Here is a 19,990-nt window from a genome sequence, read left to right as displayed (position 1 = left end):
GAACAGAAGGCAAGATGACTTGCAACCAGAAAGAACAGAAGAGGAAGGCCATAGAATCACACCAACATCAGAAAGAGGCAGGTCTATGTGACTGGAGATTCCCTACTAAGAAGAATGACAGGCCTGTCACCAAAGCTGATTCAGAAAACAGAAGGGTGTGCTGTCTGACAGGTGCTAAGATACAGGATGCAGATTTGAGGCTGAAGAGGGTCCTAATGGGAGTGGGAAAGAATTCGCTGATTGTCCTTCACATGGGAATAAATAATACTCCCAGATTCTCACATGGTCACATCAGAGGAGATTATGCCAAGCTGGGGAAGACACTTAAAGAAAGGGAAGCTCAAGTAACCTTCAGTGGGATTCTATCTGTCCCTACAGGAGGAGTGCAAAGGTAAGACAAGATTATGAAGATCAATAGCTGGCTCAAGCAATGGTCTCTAAGGAAGTGTTTGGAAGGTATCTAAAAAGGTGTCATCAGGAGGAGGGAGAAAACTTGTTCACCTTAGCCTCTAATGCTAGAACAAGAAGCAATGGGCTTAAACTGCAGCAAGGGAGATTTAGGTTTGACATTAGGAAAAAGTTCCTAACTGTCAGGGTAGTTAAACACTGGAATAAACTGCCTAGGGAGGTTGTGGAATCTCCATCTCTGGAGATATTTAAGAGTAGGTTAGATAAATGTCTATCCGGTATGGTCTAGACAGAATTTGGTCCTGCCATGAGGGCAGGGGACTGGACTCGGTGACCTCTCAAGGTCCCTTCCAGTCTTAGAATCTATGAATCTATGAATGTTTGACCACTGGAAAGGCATTCAAGGATAGAGGACTGTTCTCATGGGATGGACACCACCTAAGTAGGGAGGATAATAGACTTCTGGGGTGGAAGCTGGCACAACTGATTACATGATCTTTAAACTAGGAACTGGAAGAGATGCTCATATAATCTCCATGCCTGATTCTAACATTGAGCAGGAGGAAAATCAAGTAAGGGGGACACAGCAACAGAGAAAGGAACAAAGGGGAAGAGAATGGACAACCAGAGGAAAGACAGAGGCAATGCCACTGACAGTAACAGTTAGGTAAGTCATACTGGCAGTAAAATGGCTGTACCCAATCTGATGAGGAATCTAGGTAAGGCCAAGCAGAAACAACTAAGATGCCTGCACCCCAGTGCAAGAAGCCTGGGTAACAAAAGGGAGAAACTAGAACTACTGGTGCAGAAAATGAAACCAGATATATAGGGATAACAGGAACGTGGTGGAACAGTCATCATCACGGGAGCACAGCTATTGAAGGTAATGTGCTGTTCAGGAAAGCTGAAAACAAACATGAAAGTGGTGAAGTAGCTTTGTATATTAATGATGAGACAGGCTATAAAGAAATTAGAAGTGAAGGAATGGATACCAGGGAATTTGTTTAGGTCAAAATCACTTTGGGGAAGAAACTGGGATAATGTTTGGCATCTGCTACACACCCCCAAGATCTAATTTGATATGGATAGAAACCTCACAAAACTGAGTGACTGGGCAACAAAGTGGCAGATGAAATTTAATGTTGATAAATGCAAAGTAATGCATATTGGAAAACATAATCACAACTATACATATAAAATGATGGGGCATAAATTAGCTGTTACTACTCAAGAATGAGTTCCTGGAGTCATTGTGGATAGTTCTCTGAAAATATCCACTCAGTGTGCAGTGGCAGTCAGAAAAACAAACAGAATGTTGGGAATCATTAAGAAAGGGATAAATAATAAGACAGAAAAGATCATATTGCCTCTATATAAATCCATGGTACGCCCACATCTTGAATACTGCATGCAGATGTGGTCACCCCATCTCAAAAGGATATATTGGAATTGGTAAAGAAGCAGCAAAGGGCAACAAAAATGATTCATAGATTCATAGACTCTAGGACTGGAAGGGGACCTCAAGAGGTCAGATCGAGTCCAGTCCCTGCCCTCATGGCAGACCAAAATACTGTCTAGGACATCCTCGAATGACATTATCTAACCTATCTCTAATATTCTCAAGAGATGGAGACTTCCACAACTCCCTAGGCAGTTTTATCCAGTTTTAACTATCCTGACAGTTAGGAACTTTTTCTAAGTCCAACCTAAATCTCCCTTTGCTGCAGTTTAACCATTGGTTCTTGTTCTTATCGTTAGAGGCTAAGGTGAACAAGTTTCTCCTCCTCCTGATGACACCCTTTTAGATACTTGAAAACTGATATCATGTCCCCTCTCAGTCTTCTCTTTTCCAAACTAAATAAACAGTTCTTTCAGCTTCCTTCGTAGGTCATGTTCTCAGACACTTTAATCATCTTGTTGCTCTTCTTGGACCTCTCCAATTTCTCCACATCTTCTTGAATGCGTGCCCAGAACTGACACAATACTCCAGTTGAGGCCTAACCAGCGCAGAGTAGAGCGGAAGAATGACTTCTTGTGTCTTGTTTACAACACACCTGTTAATGCATCCCAGAATCACATTTGCTTTTTTTGCAACAGTATCACACTGTTGACTCATATTTAGCTTGTGGTTAGGGGTATGGAATGGCTTCCATATGAGAAGAGATTAATAAGACTGAGACTGTTCAGCTTGGAAAAGAGACGACTGGGAGGCATATGATTGAGGTCTATACAATCATGACTGGTGTGGAGAAAGTAAATAAGGAAGTGTTATTTAACTCCTTCGTTTAACACAAGAATTAGGGGTAACCAAATGAAATTAATAGGCAGCAGGTTTAAAACAAACACAACAAAGTATTTCTTCGCCCAACGCACAGTTAACGTGTGGAATTCTTTGCCAGAGGATATTGTGAAGGCCAAGACGATAACAGAGTTCAAAAAAGAATTAGATACATTCATGGGGGATGGGACCATCAATGGCTATTAGCGAGGATGGGCAGAGATGGTATCTAATAAACACTAATAAAATGTGTGCTAATAAAATTTGCAGATGACACAAAATTAGGAGGTATTGTCCATATGGAGGACCAATGCAATATCATGCAAAAAGATCTGAACACCCTTGAAATCTGGAGTAGTAAAAATGAGGTGAAATTTCATAGTTGAAAGTCATGTGATGAGGGACTAACAAGAATTTTTGCTATAAGCTCAGGCCTTATCAGTTGGAAATGACAGAGGAGGAAAAAGACCTCGGTGTATTGGTCAACCACAGAATGGCTATGAGTCACCAATGTGACGCAGTCATGAGAAAGGTTAAATCAATCCTAGGATGCATTGGATGAGGTATTTCCAGTAGAGCTAGGGAAGTGTTATTACCATTTACAAGACAGTGGTGAGACATCATCGGGAATACTGTGTGCAGTTCTGGTCTCCCATAGAATCATAGAAGATTAGGGTTGGAAGAGACCTCATGAGGTCATCTAGTCCAACCCCCTGCTCAAAGCAGGACCAACCCATGTTTAAGAAAGATGAACATTAATAACAAATATGAATAAAATTGGAACAGGTGCACAGAAGGGCTGCTAGGACAATTAGAGGAATGGAGAACCTATTTTATGAAAGGAAACTTAAGGAGTTTGGCTTGTTTAGCCTAAAAAAACAAAGGGTGAGGGGAAATATGATTGCTCTCTATAAATACATCAGAGAGATAAACACCAGCGAGGGAGAGGAGTTAATTTAAGTTAAGAGCCAATGTTGGCACCAGAACAAATTGATATAGATTGTCAACAAGTTTAAGTTTGAGAATAGATAACAGTTTCTAACCATCAGAGGAGTAAGTTCTGGAACAGCCTTCAAAGGGGAGTAGTGGGGGCTAAAAATCTAATTTGTTTCAAGACTGAACTTTAATAAATTTATGGAGGGGATGGTGTGATGGGGTTGTCTCCATGGCATATGGCCCAGCTGCGACTGCTATTAGCAAATATCTTCAACCAGCCAGAGGTGGGACACTCTGAGTTACTAAAGAGAATTCTTTCCCAGATGTCTGGCTGGTGGGTCTTGCCCCCATGACACTCTCCTTTGTCATGTGACGGGATGAGGAAACAATGCCCAGTCTTCCCCCCACTCCCAGCTCACCCTCATGGAAGAGCAGGGGTGGCCAACCTGAGCCTGAGAAGGATCCAGAATTTATCAATGTACATTGCCAAAGAGACACCCAGTAATACATCAGCATCTTCCTCCCTGCTCCCCACTCCCCGCGCCTCCTGCCCACTGGCAGCCCTGCCAATAAACACCTCCCCCTCCTTCCCTGCACCTCCTGATCAGCTGTTTCATGGCATGCAGGAGGCTCAGGGAGTGAGGGGGGAGGAGTGAGGGCACGGCGGGCTCAGGGAAGGGGGAAGAAAGGGATGGAGTGGGGGCAGGGCCCGTGGCAGAGCCAAGGGTTGAGCAGTGAGCACCCCTGGCACATTGGAAAGTTGGCGCCTTTAGCTCCAGCCCCTGAGTTGGTGTCTTTACAAGGAGCCACATATTAACTTCTGAAGAGCCGCATGTGGCTCCAGGGCCACAGGTTGGACACCCCTGTGGTAAAGCTTCTGTGCATACTCAGTTAACTGTATTAGTTAAAGAGGCTCCACACTTTCCCATGGACCCTAAGTGAAAGGGTAATTTAGCCATCACCACAGAATGAGTTTGACACCCCTGCTATACACAGTGCTCCCACACTGACAGAAGTAGCACATGCCCACTGAGTCATGGACAATTAAGAGGAGTAGAAGCAAAGGCAGGCTTCAAGAGGCAGCTACACCTGAGTAGACCACAGCAGAAGGCACTGTTCTGAGAATAGGCAATGGCCAAGTGATCAGAAGCCATTAAGGTTTGAAGTTGGTCTTTGCCAATATAGTTCCAGTAACAGGTAGAATAATTGTCTCATTGTCAGGGAGTTCAGGTCATCTAACATGGCTTCTCTATTTGTGTCTTTTGCCAATTGCCTGTATCCATTGGTGGCTATTGTTTTCGTTTTTACCAAAATATGTTTTATTTGTGTTTGAGTTTCAAAAAGAAAGATGTAACTAGCGATTGCAGTCAGGGACTACACACCCCAACCCTGAGACAGGCTTTATAACCTGTGCATGGGGAGGTCTGCGGCAGTACAGTTTGTATGTGCTGACAAGACAGGAAGCCCAGTTGGAGGACGTGCTGGGCGCAGGAAGTGGGGAAGAGGAAGTTGAATGCTATTTCAGTGTAAAACTTTAAAAATTCTGCATTTATATTTAAAGGACACACATTCTTTATTTAGAGACAAAATTGTTCAGACCACAAAATCTCCCCACAACATGGTTCCGTATGCCTACGATCAGCCACTAAAAGCTAGCGTCTCACCTCAGAACTCCTTCCCTGCGTTTCTTTCTGCTGCTTGAAAAAAGAATCAGCATTTATATAAACCAAGCAATAGTGAACGAAAGGCTGGTTTCCTGTGGCTCCAGTAGGACTGTTGGTGGCGGTGCCAGCTCACTCACCTTGTCCACATCTTGTGCCACTCTTGGACATAGATTGATCATCCCAAGCAGATGTCTCCCCCTCCCCCCCCTTATTTCCTAAGCCTACACAATCTTTTTTCCCCCTCAGCCAGAGTGGACTGCTCCCAGGGCTGAGGTCCAAGGACTAGGAGCTCATGCTGCTGCTCTGAGCCATCTCTTTACTAAGGTCATGCCTTCTGGCTCCTCTTCCTCACCTCCAAGTGTGGAACCAACTGTCTGAAAAGTCAGGCAGAGGCCACTAACCGGCAACTGGCAACCTCTGACAGGCAAATAATTTAAATTAAAAATAGGAGTGGGGTGGGAGTGGGAAGGTGAATGTACAGATGAATAAAGCAGAGTCCAGCCTGAGCTTGTAACTGTCACATGAGGCTTTTGGGACAATCAGAGACAGAAGTCTGAGGCACGAAAGATCAGAGACTGACAAGGCAGGGACAACATCTCTATGTCCTGCACAAGACTGCTCACATTTGGACACTAAAGCACTAATGATTAGGCTAACACAGGGTTCATTGGCATGACTGTTTTTGCAGCCTAGCCAAGGCCTCAGCTTAGCACAGTGGCTCTCAACCAGGGGTACGCAAGACAAATTAGACTCTTGAAAGGGGTACAGTCATCTGGAAAGGTTGAGAGCCATTGGCTTAGCAAGCCATCTTTTTAACCAGTTATAACAGCTGGACCACCTTTATACTGACCTGCCCAGACACACCATTCTAGGGTGGGTCTCTTTACAAACCATGGTCTGTACTACCACACAGGATTAGGATAGCCCCTACACTGAGACTGGGCAACACCACAGTGAGTTTAATTTGTCCCATTTTTAATTAGCCCTAATGTATTTATAACCCAGATGAACCACAAGCATAAACATGGGCTTGCATGCAGTTTTGAGACTTGGTTAGCCTGATTTAGCTGAGGCATCTGTCATTTGGACCCTAAAAAATTACAGCAGCTCCCAGAGAGCAAAGCCTGCATTCGAGAAGTAACTTCCAAGAGGTGCAGAGTAGCATTTGGCCTGATCAGGGAAAAATTTTCCATTCCCATCCCTGAAGGCCATGGAGCCTCAACATTTTTTGGTAACTTTCCTTCGACAAATGCCACTTCTACGCTGGTACTTACCTTGGTAGAGGTGCGTCACGCTTGCTCCTTTCTGCCCAACTGCCTGTTCGCTGGCTGCTTCTATGAGACTGCAGTGCACTGTGACAGTTCCTGTTTTAACTTCAGCTAACTGCACTTCCTGCAGCTCAGCCCTCTGTGCAGCTTCTGAGTGGAATAAGTCAGCGTCACGCAGACAAAGTCCAGGAAGACAACATGGTACTAAAAGTATCAAGGAGACACAGAATCAGCCCTATCTATTCTCTCAGGAACTGTCAGGGACTGGGATGGTACTCTGCCTAAGCCAACAGGAGTTGATGGGGCACATTTAAGTTAGTCAGTAATAGCCTGTGAACTCCTCAGGACAGGGACTACATCTGATTTTGCTCCAGAAAGTGTCACATACTTCTGTGGCGATTTAGAAATGTTACATGACTCAAGCCCCTAGAACTGGCTCTGTCAAGTGAGCAGCTGAGATATCAGACCTCTGCTTACAGGAGCAGTTGGAGAATTGGGAGTTTAGGTGCCTTAAGGGACATTTCCAAAAAGTTCTAGCAAAGTCAGAATGCAACAGTGGAACAGGTTGGTCATGGAGGATAGAAAGGAACCACCTGATGATCTCCAGGAACTTTGATTCTTAATAATAAATAAAATAATAATAAATAATAACTTGTATTATTGTAGCCCCTAGGTGTGCTAGTCATGGACCAGGATCCCTGCCCCAAGCATCTTAAGAAAATAAGAACATAAGAACAGCCAGACTGGGTCAGACCAAAGGTCCATCCAGCCCAGTATCCTGTCTACCGACAGTGGCCAATGCCAGGTGCCCCAGAGGGAGTGAACCTAACAGATAATGATTAAGTGATCTCTCTCTTGCCATTCATCTCCATCCTCTGACAAACAGAGGCTAGGGGCACCATTCCTTACCCATCCTGGCTAATAGCCATTCATTAATGGACTTTATACTTCCATGAATTTACCAGGTTTTCTTCTTTTAAACCCTTGTTTATAGTCCCTAAGCCTTCACACCCTCCTCAGGCAGAGGGAGGTCTCCGCAGTGACTGTTCGCCGATTGGTGAAGAAAGAACTCTCCTTTACTTGTTTATAAACCTTGCCGGCCTTATGTGCATGTGGTGGCCACCAGGTTCTTATTTATGGGAACAAGTAAATAACTTTTCTCTTATTCCACACTTTTCCACCATCACTCGATGATTTTACGAATACCTCTATCATAATCCCACCTTCATGATCTTCCTCTTTTCCAAGTGGGGCAGTCCTAGCCTCTATAAATCTTCGTCCCCCCCCCCCCCTCCTCCCTCTCATTATGGATGACCACGTTCCAACACTCCTAGATCATTTTACGTTGATCCTTCTCCGAACGCCTTTGTCTATATGCCAGTATATCTTTATTTGAGATGAAGAGAGCCACATCTGTACACAGTATTACTAAGGATGTGAGTGGTACCATGGATTCTATATAGGTCCAATTAGAGATATGTCTCCATCTTATTCTCATTCTCTTATCCTTTTTTTAATGATTCCTAACATCTTGTTTGCTTTTTTGACTGCTGCTGCACACTGCATGGACGTCTTCAGAGAACTATCCATGATGACTGCAAGAGCTCTTTCTTGATTAGTTGTAGCTAAATTAGCCCCCATCTTATTGTACGTATAGTAGGGGTTATTTTTTCCAATGTGCATTACTTTACATTTATCCACATCAAATTTCATTTGCCATTTTGTTGCCCAATCACCTAATTTTGTGAGATCTTTTTAAGTTCTTCACAGTCTGCTTTGGTCTTAACTATCTTGAGCAGTTTGCAAACTTTGCCACCTCACTGTTTACCCCTTTCTCCAGATCATTTATGGATAAGTTGAATAGGATTGATCCTAGGACTGAACCTTGGGGAATACCACTAGTTACTACTCTCCATTCTGAAAATTTACCATTTATTCCTACCCTTTGTTTCCTGTCTTTTAACCAGTTCTCAATCTATGAAAGGATCTTCCCTCTTATCCCATGACTACTTAATTTACGTAAGAGCCTTTGGTGAGGGACCTTGTCAAAGGCTTTCTGGCAGTACCCACTGAAAGGGTCACCCGGGGTCCAGGAGGGACATGGGCCAGCGTAAGGTGAGACACCAGCCAATAGAGGGTGCCCTGGAGCTGGATGAGCTGATTCTCTGGATGACCAGAGGGGGGCGCTGCAAGGGTGAGTCTTGCGCATGGCTACAGGCCTGTTATTGCCGGGATCACCTCTGGAGCCCTTTTTAAATACTGGCATTACATTAGCTAACTTCCAGTCATTGGGTACTGAAGCCGATTTAAAGGAGTTTTTGAGTTTTTGACTAGTCATTCTTCAAACTCCTTTTTGACTTTTCTTATTACATTTTTACACTTAATTTGGCAGTGTTTGTGCTCCTTTCTATTTACCTCACTAGGATTTGACTTCCACTTTATAAAAGATGCCTTTTTATCTCTCACTGCTTCTTTTACATGGTTGTTAAGCCACAGTGACTCTTTTTTAAGAACATAAGAATGGCCGTACTGTGTCAGACCAAAGGTCCATCTAGCCCAATATCTGTCTACTGACAGTGGCCAATGCCAGGTTCACTCCCTCTTGGGCACCTAACAGGTAACGATCAAGTGATCTCTCTCCTGCCATCCATCTCCATCCTCTGACAAACAGAGGCTAGGGACACCATTCTTTACCCATCCTGGCTAATAGCCATTTATGGACATTTTAGTTCTTTTACTGTATTTCTTAATTTGGGGGTATATCTTTAAATTGGGCCTCTATTATGGTGTCTTTGAAAAGCACCCATGCAGCTTGCAGGGATTTCACTCGAGTCACTGTACCTTTTAATTTCTGTTTAACTAATCTCTTCATTTTTGCATAGTTCCCCTTTCTGAAATTAAATTAAATCTTACACTCTAAAACAGGGGTGGGCAAACTATGGCCCGCAGGCCATATCCAGCCTGTGGGACCATCCTGCCTGGCCCCCCCATCCTGCCCGGCCCGGGAATCTATCCTCCTCCTCTCCCTCCCCTGCTATCCCCCCTCCCCTGCAGGATGAGGCAGGGGTCCTGACGGGGCGTCAGGAATGAGAGGAGGGGTTAGATGGGGGTGGCGGGGGTCTGGGGGCAGTCAGGGGACAGAGAGAAGGGGTGGCTGGATGGGGGCAGGGGTCCCTGGGGGGCAGTCAGGAATGAGGGGGGAGTTGGATGGGGCAGTCAGGGGCAGGGGTTCCGGGTACTGTCAGGGGACAGGGAGAAGGGGTGGTTGGATGGGGAAGGGGTCCCAGAGGGGCCATCAGGAATGAAAGGAGGGGTTGGATGTGGCAGCAGGGGTCCAGGGGCAGTCAGGGGACAGGGAGCGAGGTGTGTGTGGATGGGGCAGGGGTCCCAGAGGGGCCATCAGGGAACAGGGGGGATTGGATGGGGCAGGAGTCCTGGGGGGAAAGCAGATAGGAGGTAGGTGGTGGCCAGGCCATGCCACAACTCCCTCCCCTAACCGGCCCTCCATACAATTTACAAACCCCTTTGTGGCCCTCAGGCCAAAAAGTATGCCCGCCCCTGCTGTAAAACAAGGGAGAAAAGATGGATACAGACAGACAGGGAGTACAAGTAAACAATGCGACAACACTGCTCAGTATGATGGTCAGGGTAGGAAAGGTTGGAGGAGGGATCTGAAGGTGGATAATGTGGGAGCTTTCCAGATGATTATGAGAAGTGCCCCCAAGCACGTGAGGCTGCATGAGAGCAAGCACAAAGTTGGTTGTTTGAAAATGTAACAAGTGGATGATGGAGGCTGCCATCATGGGCTGATCAGAGGGAAGCAGTAAGTGCCTGCTAAGCAAATGAGAGCTGACAGGCAGCAAGCAAATTGACTGTGAAAGGCCATGAAAGTGAGACAAGCAACTGATGTTTAATGCAATAGAGAAGGGCGAGCCAAGAGGGATTGAAAGAGAGGGATGACATGGTCAAAGCAAAGGGCTAGGGTTATGCTGTCTTCCCCAGCTCATTACCATTCAGAATGGTGCTGCAAAGATCATTTTCTGAGGCACAGCTGTAGTGGAATGTGAGCTGAATGAAGCAGGCTAGGGCCACAACGAAATAATGCATGATCCACAGGGAAACTGTCTGGAAAGAAAAACATATGCCCCGTGTTATTCTTGGAATACATGGTCAGTCCAGACATTTTACAAAACTGTTAGTTCTGTCCAAATAACAAGTGAGAGTCCTTCTGGCATCCAGTGTACAGAGTACAGATAAAGTACACATCTCTGATGAGGTCTTCACTTATTCTCAGTTACATCCCTTCCACTTCTATATTTATGATAACATCATTAGTTGGCTGATCACATGTTAATTTTTGTGAGAAGACTGAAGCAAAGTAGGCATTGAGGAGCTCGGCCTTATCTTCCGTTACCAGCTCACCTTCTTCATTGAGCAGCAAATCCACACCATCCTTGAGCTTTCTTTTTCGTCTGACGTTTTAAGAATGCCTTCTTGTTGTCTCTAATATTTCTTGCCAGCTGTAACTTATTCTTTGCCTTGGCTCTCCTGATTTTGTCCCTACATGCTTGTGCTATTCCAATGCATACTTTGGAGACAAATCTCTCTCTCTGTATGCATCTCTTTTGGCAGGGCCAGCTCTAGCCATTTCACTGCCCCAAGCACGGCGGCACTCCGCAGGAGGCGCTCTGCTGCTCGCTGGTCCCACAGCTCCGCTGGACCTCCCACAGGCGTGCCTGCGGATGCGCCACCAGAGCCACGGGACCAGCGGACCCTCTGCAGGCACACCTGCGGGAGGTCCACTGGAGCCGCCTGCCACCCTCCTGGCAACCGGCAGAGTGCCCCCCTGCGGCATGCCACCCCAAGCACGCGCTTGGCGCGCTGGAGCCTGGAGCCGGCCCTGCCTTTTGGATTTTAGTTAGCTAAAGAGCATCTTGTGCAGCCACATGATCTCCTGTGGTTCTTATCTTTCCTCTGCATTGGAATAAAGGACAGTTACCTGTTCTGTAAATGGCGTTTTTCGAGATGTGTTGCTCATGTCTATTTCACAGTAGGTGTGCGTGCTCACCATATGCACTGGTGCCGGAAGTTTTTCCCTTAGCAATACCCATAGGGGGAGAGCTGCTGTGACCCCTGGAGCAGCACCTCTATAGCACGCTACAAGGGGAGCTGTGGGTTCTCCCCACCCTCAGTTCCTTCTTCCCAGACAACTCCGACAGAGGGGAAGGAGGGCAGGAGGTGGAATACACCTGAGCAACACATCTCGGAGAACGCCAGTTACGGAACAGGTAACTGTCCTGTCTTCTTCGAGTGATTGCTCCTGTGTATTCCACAGTAGTGACTCCAAGCTATACCTGATGGAGGTGGGTAGTAGTTCACAGATTCCCTGGCTGAAGCACAGCCCTGCCAAAACCAGCGTCATCCCTGGCTTGTGAGACAATTGCGTAGTGTGAGGTGAACATGTGCACTGAGGACCAGGTAGCGGCTCTACAGATGTCCTGGATAGAGACATGGGCCACAAAGGCAGCCTGGGCCCGGGCCCTTGTCGAGTGACCCCTTACAATAGGTGATGCGGGAACCGCTGCTAAGTTGTAGCATGTCCGGATGCACGACGTGATCCACTGGGAAAGCCTATGGGTGGAAATTGGTTGGCCCCTCATGTGCTCGGCTGAAGCAACAAAGAATTGCTAAGATCTGCGGAATGGCTTAGTCAGATCCAGATAAAAAGCCACTGCCCAGGGCACAGCGAGCATATAAAGGTGGCGCTCCTCGCTAGAGGCATGAGGTTTGGGGCAGAGGACAGGCAGGAAGATGTCCTGGCCCATGTGAAAAGCGGAGACCACCTTAGGGAGGAATGCAGGGTGTGGGCAGAGCTGCACCTTGTCCTTGTGAAAGACCGTGCATGTTGGGGGGGGGGGGGGAGGGCGTTGCAGGTCAGGGTCCTGAGCTCCCAAACCCGCCGGGCTGACGTGATAGCCACGAGGAAGACTACCTTCCATGAAAGGTGAGACCATAAGCATGTGGCTAAAGGCTCAAACGGGGGCCCGGTGAGGCGGGATAGTACCAAATTTACATCCCACTGAGGAACAGGGGTCCTACCATACGGAAAAGATTGGTCCAGTCCTTTCAGGAAATGCCCAGTCATGTCTTAGGCTTTTCCTTGGGCGGGACATAAAGCCAAAGGGTTTGAAGGTTTATACATGAGTCCTTCACGTCATGAAGTTTCACATCTGTTTGTTCTGCGAACAGGTCCTTGCCATCAAAGAGAAGATCCTGCATCACAGACTGAGCTTTCATGGAGAGCCTGGACAGCAGTAGCCATGACGCCCTGCGCATGGACACCGCCGAGGTCACGGACTGAGCAGCTGTGTCAGCTGCATCCGATGCTGCCTGCAGAGCAGCCTTCACAGCAGAGGCACCCTTCTCTATGAGTGCCTTGAATTCCTTCCTTTCACTTTCCAGAAGGGAGGGTTTGAATTTAGGCAGTGACCCCCCACAGGTTAAACTCGTAACAGCTGAGGAGGGCTTGGTGGTTGGCCACTTGGAGCTGGAAACTAGACAATGAATAAAGTTTCCTACCAAATGAGTCCAGCCTTCTAGAGTCCTTATTCTTGAGTGTGGGTCCTGGTTGACTTGTCTTTCCCTATGATTTACGGACTCCACCTCTAGGGAGTTGGGGGCCACGTGGGTATAGAGATACTCATGCCCTTTTGTGGGCACAAAATATTTGCGCTCTGTCTTCTTCGATATTGGTGCAAGGGAGGCCGGCATTTGCCAGAGGGCATTGAAAATGTTAGTCACCCCTTCATGCAGGGGCAGGGCCACTCTGTCCAATGCCGAAGGCGAGAGGACGTTGAAAAGTGAGTGTGAGGATCCCTCCATCTCCTCAGCTTGGAGATGGAGGCTCGACACTACTCACTTCAGTAGCTCTTGGTGAGTCTTGAAGTCCTCCTGTGGTGCGGAGGGGGGTGGGGCCACAAACTTGTCATCCAGTGAGGGGAGGAGGCTGGTACGGAGCTCTGCATGTCGGTTGGCACCGCGGGATCTGCCCCTTGGTCGGACTCCGTGTGTGGTGCTGAGGATCCATGACCCGCTGATCTATCCCCTGGAGGTCTGGATAGTGAGTTGGAGGGAGCCTCCAAAGCCCCTGCTACCCAACGAGTCCCTGGCTGGGCATGAGCTGGGGACCAGGGGGTCCACTGGCACTACTGGCCCTGCCATGGGACCCCTGCCATTGACTATGCTGCACCACCAGCTGGTCAGGCTGGCCGGGCTGAGACATAGGGGGCCTCGTGTGGGTGGAGGTCGGGGTAACCAATGACTAGTCGGTACCATGGCAGCGGTATGATCGATGGTGCTGAGAATGATGTCTGCCACAGGACAAGGACACCGCCGTCGAGGAACGGTGCTGTCTCGAGCTACTACTTCTTGAGACACTACAACGCCGAGATCCACGACGACGCAGAGATGGTGACCCCTGCCGGGAGTCATGGATGCAGTGACTCATGAAGAGCGAGCTGAAGTGCAAATGGTGACGGTGCCCGTGTCGGGAGAGGCTATGGTAGCTCCGATGAGAAGGGGAGCACCTACGGTGCCTATGCCTGGCTCATCGATACTCTCTGCTCAGTGTGGAATGGTGCCCGGAACTCTGATCTGATGGCACTGACCAGACAACCTGGTGGGTGACGAAAGTGGAGGCTGGAGACTGTGTCCTGACAGGGTGCTGGGTGGTGAGCATACCTTCGAGCAGTCCCCTGACCGGGATCTGTGCTGGGTTGAAGTCGACTGTCTAGAGCCCAGCGGCGGCTTATGTCTAGAGGGGGGCCTAGGGGCCGGTGGTGCCCTGGGTACCTGCAGAGTCATAATGTCTTGGGCTGCCTGCATGGCCTCCGGCATTGAAGGCACCCGGACATCTGGAGAGCCTTGAGTCAATGCCACCGGACTGTTCCGCTCGACATGAGTCAGAGCTCTGGAGCCTGTTGGAGGGGGGTGAACTGGGGCTGCCCGACACAGGTCTAGCCTCTCCCCCTGCTTTCTCTCGAAGCCACTGAGATGACGGGGCCTCTCTCTGTTTCTTAGATGGAGAGCGGTGCTGGCCACTGGAAGGTGCTGGAGGATCACTGTGCACCAAAGATGAGGTGCTCGGTGCCGAATCTGCTCGGCGTTCTGGGGTTGGGGCCAGTGCCGACTCCATGAGAAGGGCCCAAAGTCTAATGTCTCTTTCTTTTTTAGTTCTAGGTTTAAAGGACCTGCAGAGCTTGCAGTGGTCACTAATATGAGATTCACCCAAGCAGCAGAGACTGTTGGTGTGCGGGTCACTTGTGGACATCAAACACCTGCAAGAGTCGCATAATTTAAACACTGGGGCCTGGGGCATGCCCCGGCCAGAATGTTAACTAACTGAACTGAAACTTCTTGAACTAACTAACAGGTACCACTAACATGAATGACAAGTTCTAGGACGAGCTGCAGCAAAGCGAAGTGAAGCTGGAGCAGTAGTTCCGACGCATCCTCACTGATGGTAAGAAGGAACTGAGGCTGGGCGGGAGTGCACAGCTCCCCTTATAGTGCACTATAGAGGTGCCACTCCAGGGGTCGCAGCAGTGCTTCCCCTATGGGTACTGCTAAGGGAAAATCTTCTGGCACCGGTGCACATGGCGAGCATGCACAGCTATTGTGGAATACACATGACCAAGCACTAGAAGAACTTGATGTTCAGCCTCTAGCATTACATCTTTTAGGAACTGTCAGCACCCTTTGACTCCTTGTCTTCCCAACTGGCCTCTCCTTGGGACCTTGCCTATTATTTCTCTGAGTTGTTGAAATCTGCCTTTCTGAAGTTCAGTGTCTTTGTTTTGCTGTTCTCATGTCCTCTTTTCCTTAGGATCTTGAATTCTATCAGACCATGATCACTTCCTTCCACCCAAGCTCCTGCCCACCTTCAGGTATGCAACTAATTCATCCCTGTTGGTCAAAACCAGATCCAAAATGGACAATCCCTAATTGTTTCCTCAACTTTCTGATTGAGAAAGTTGTCCACTACACATGCTAAGAACTTGCAGGACATATTATGTTTTGCTGTATTAGTCTTCCAAGAGATATCAGGCAAGTTAAAATCCTCCATTAATATTAGCTCATGTGTGTTAGCTAATCTTGTTACCTGCTTGTAGAATGCCTCATCCACTTCCTCTTCTTGATTTGGCGGTCTATAATAGATCCCGACCATAACAGCACTACTATTCTTTTTCCTTTTAGCCTTGACTAGATACTCTCAGTAGGCCTGCCTCTCACTTCCTCTTGGACCTTGGAGGAAGTGTTTACATCCTTGACGTACAGTGCAATGCTGCTTCCTTTTTTCCCCATACCTATTGTTCCAGACCAAGCTATATACTTCATGGAAGCTATGTGGCTTAACAGGGTCTCGCACCCATCTGCCTTAAGTAGCCAATCATCCAAATAAGAGTAAATGAAAGTACCCTACTTCCTCAGATATGCCACTACAAAGAGATGCACTTTGTAAAACATTCTGGGTGCCATGGAATGGTCAAATGGAAGCACCTTGTACTGGAAATGGTGCCCAGCTCCCACGAAACGGCAGTAAATTTGATGTTGGCGAGGAATTGCGATATGGAAATAAGCATCCTTTAGATCAAAAGTTACAAACTAGACTATAATATTGAGGGGATTATTGATGCCACGATTACCATACAGAACTGGAATTTCCAGGTGTACTTCAGGCTAGCAGGAACATATCTGACTGCTCCTCTCAGAAGCAACTTCTCCACTTCTGTGAGAAGATTCACCTCAGAGCAGTCCCTGAAGAAGGACAGGTGGGGGGACTTGGAGGGAGGCAGTATTTTGAATTGAATGATGTAGTCCTGTTCCACTAAGACATTGATCTGATGTGATCTGCCTTCAGTTGTCAATGACCTAGCCTGTCCCCAAAGGACGTTTTTTGGCTGATTCTAGACTCTCAGGTGCCTTGTCCAAACTGAGGCTTGGTGTTCCAGGAAGAGAATACCGATGAGGAAGCAGATTATTTGGGTTTGGTGCCTTGATGAAAGATGGCTTTTTGTGATGACTGAAGTTGCAGGTTGCTGGAATTGCTGGGTGCTTTAACGTGAAGAAAAATAGGGTGCTGAAGGATTGGGTTAGTATTGCCTTTGATATCAGGAGTGGATCGAATCAACTTGAGAATGAGCTGTCGATCTTGTGTCCTTCAGCTTTTCCAATACATCATCAGTCCTTTCACTGACAAGACTTTCTCCGTCCAAGGGGAGGGTCTCCAGATGACTTCTAGTGTCCATGGCCAGAGAAGAGGATCAAAGCCAGCCATGCCTCCTGACAGTCACAGCTGAAGCCAACACCCTGGCAGCAGAGTCTGAGGCATTGAAGAAGCCCTAAGGGACTGCTTGGCTACATTCTGAGCCTCCATTAAGATGAAGTTTGGCAATATTCTCCTATAGTCAGCTAAATTTTGGAGAAATGTCATATTTTCCCACAGATGGTGTTGATAATGGGTCATGACTAAGGCTACAATTTAATCATGGGTCTTTTTAGTAAAACTCATGGACAGGTCACAGGCAAGACACAAAAAAAATTACGGTCTGTGACCTGTCCATGAGTTTTACTAAAAAGACCCCTGACTGAATCTTAGCGAGGGAGGCACTGGTGTGGGGGAGTCTTGGGGGGCCCCACTGCGGGCAAGGTACAGGGGTCCAGCAGCTGCTGGAGGCGCAGCCTTGGAGGGGACCCCCCAGAAGGACCAGTGGTTGTATCGGCTACCCTGGGACTGCAGCTGGGAGCCAACAAGCTACGGCAGCTCCACCCACCCCTGGGACCACTGCTCAGGTGGTCTCCAGGGCCAGCTGCATCAGTTGCTGCTCAGGCAGTCTCCGGGGCTGCCAGAGCAGTGGCTGAACCCAGAGCTGCCTGAGCAGCTGACGCTGGGGTGGCCACATTGGCCCCTGCAGAAGTCATAGAGTGTGCAGGAAGTCATGGAATCCATGACCTCCATGACAAACATGGAGCCCTAGCTCTGACTGCCTGGAAATTTGCCTGCTGGCTCTTGAAAGATGATGATGGAAGACCTTTTTCCTCAATGAGTCTGTGACGCATGGCCAGAAAGGGTTAAACATCCTGCAAAATAAATAACCCTCAAAAGACATGTGGAGGGATATTTGTGTATTTACATATCTATGAGTAGGGTCGACAATGTAATCAACAGTCCCTCGCTATGCTGTATTCTAATCGTTCAGAGATCAAAAGAACATCTTAGCATTTAAATGAATTGTAAATATCTCGGTATTCATCTCTTTGAAATGTACTGTGAATGGTGGAGGAACAAGCAAATTGCCTTATGTTAATTCTATAGCTAAGTACCGGAGAGGGACCTCCTTCAAAGTCATCCTAATTACCTTTTGTTCCCAGAGGAACTCCCAACTTGTCAAAGAGGACATGATATTGTATAAAATATATTTGGGTCCTGATGCTTGTACGGGGAGACTTTGGCAAACCAGTAAAGTGCCTGAAACCACTGTGGCTTATTGTTAAAGACAGCCTAGTCAGCAAGCTGTTAAAAGCAAGTCTCAGCTTGACCAAGGCAGGAGGGGAGAGGGGCTTAGGGTGACACTGAAAGGGCAGCTTGACCCCGCGTCCTTCCTGATAAGAATTGTGTTAAAAATCCTGATACACATGCATTTGAAAAGAGCAGGATGCACCCTCAGGAATGCCTATTGGGGTCTCAAGGCTGCAGGCTCCAGAAAGACCCAAACCTGGTTAATAGACGGGGGGGAGACTCGTTTCAGGACTGGCCTCTCTCTCTGGATGCATCTTGTGTTCCCCAGCGGCAGACGGGCTGCCGCTGTATCACTTGAAAGCCACACTCAGCTTTGGTAATTATCAAGAGTTGGGGGTGTTTTACTAACTTGTTGCGGACGTGTGTAAGTGCTTGAGACTAAGTAAAGTTTAGCTTTAAGTGAAAGCACTCTTGCATTGTCCTGTTTGTGCCAGCCATCTATCAGTCGGACGGCCGTGTCTCCTCTGATTTATTTCCTGACACCTCCTTGCACAGAATAATGTTACCAAGAGCTTTGCGTTGAAAGAACCCCGGGTAACAATCCTGTCATCTCATATCTGCTTAGGCTTCATCAGGAGAAGTTTGAGTCGCAAGACTGAGGTCCCAGTTATGCTGGTACACCCTGAATATAATATTTGGACATTGGACTATAACCTATGAACGATTTCTAAAAGAATGCTTTGCAACTACAAAGCTCATCACCTCTGCTATGAATCTGAATCTTAAAAATTGAATTAATCTCTGTATTTATATCGATTTTTTAACCATACTCCCTCTCTCTCTCATTTTTTAATAAATTTTAGTTTAGTTGATAAGAATTGGCTGTAGGATGTATTTGGACAAGATCTGGAATATTCAATAACCTGGGAGGTAATGTGTCCAATCCTTTGGGATTGGTAGAACTTTTTCTTTTATATGATGAAATAAGATTTTCAGAAATCATTATATTTGACTTAGGTACCTGGATGGAGGCCTGAGGCTGGATCACTTTAAGGGAACTCTGTTGTTTGGACTTCTGAGGATCCAGTAAGGTAATAAAGAAGTGTTTTTATGCTGGCTTGGTGAATCTAAATATTGGAATATCCACCAGCTTTATGGAGATTGTCTGCCTCATTCTTTGCAGGTCACCCTAATTGAGTGACCATAGCTGGCCCCCACTGGGACCCCAGTCACAGAGTCACTCTTCTTTCCCTCTTTATCACTTGGTATGGAGTGTAATTGGCATGACCTTGCTCTGTTGCTGTCAGCAGCCACTACCAGTGAGTTGGGCACAGAGTCAGCATGAAAGTATGAGACGGAAGCTGGTAGAGCATGTCAGCCTTCTTGGAGATGGGCTCACAAGTGACATTGGACCACAAAGATTTGGCCAGTTCCAACAAACCATCCGGGACAGGAAGTGATATTTTACTCTTGGCAGTGGCACCGATTATGTCAAATACTGGGTGGGAAGTCTCTTCCACTGGTACCACCAGGAGAATCAAGGTGGCTTCCATGTAATCCACCACATCTTGAAACTACATATGCCCATGGGGCTGCATAATTCTGCCTAAACTCAGATAGCAAGAAACAGTAAAGATAGCAGACAGAACTGTTCTCAAAATAACAACTTCTGTCCCTCACAGCCACTGTAAGATCTGTGCATCTGAGGGAGGTGAGGAAGAGGCTAGTACAAGATCCATGGGACGCTCATCAATATGAGGAAACAGAGAGGGATTTTCCCATTGCACCAGGGATAAAGCATAATCAAAGCGGCCATTGTCTTGTGTTGCTCCCACAGTAGGCCATGCTCATGGCCGGCAGCTCTGGAACCTCAGAAGTCAGCTCTTATAGTAACACACACACCAAATCACCATTCGGC

At 47.3% G+C, this 19,990-nt stretch overlaps 1 protein-coding gene across 2 annotated transcripts in view; it reads right to left on the bottom strand.

Moving 5' to 3' along the window:
* The window catches only part of HCLS1 (hematopoietic cell-specific Lyn substrate 1), a 58,074-nt gene extending 51,407 nt beyond the window's left edge, over nt 1-6,667 (bottom strand). For both annotated transcript variants that reach the window (XM_032803431.2, XM_032803432.2), the window contains exon 1: nt 6,561-6,667. The gene's annotated coding sequence lies outside the window, so the exon portion shown is untranslated. The remainder of the gene's footprint in view (nt 1-6,560) is intronic.
* Between the last annotated feature and the right edge of the window lie 13,323 nt (nt 6,668-19,990).

The sequence above is a fragment of the Chelonoidis abingdonii genome, chromosome 1, assembly GCF_003597395.2.
Source record: "Chelonoidis abingdonii isolate Lonesome George chromosome 1, CheloAbing_2.0, whole genome shotgun sequence".
NCBI lineage: Eukaryota > Metazoa > Chordata > Testudines > Testudinidae > Chelonoidis > Chelonoidis abingdonii.
Note: the sequence above shows the minus strand (reverse complement) of the source record. Positions and strands in the feature narration are given on the sequence as shown.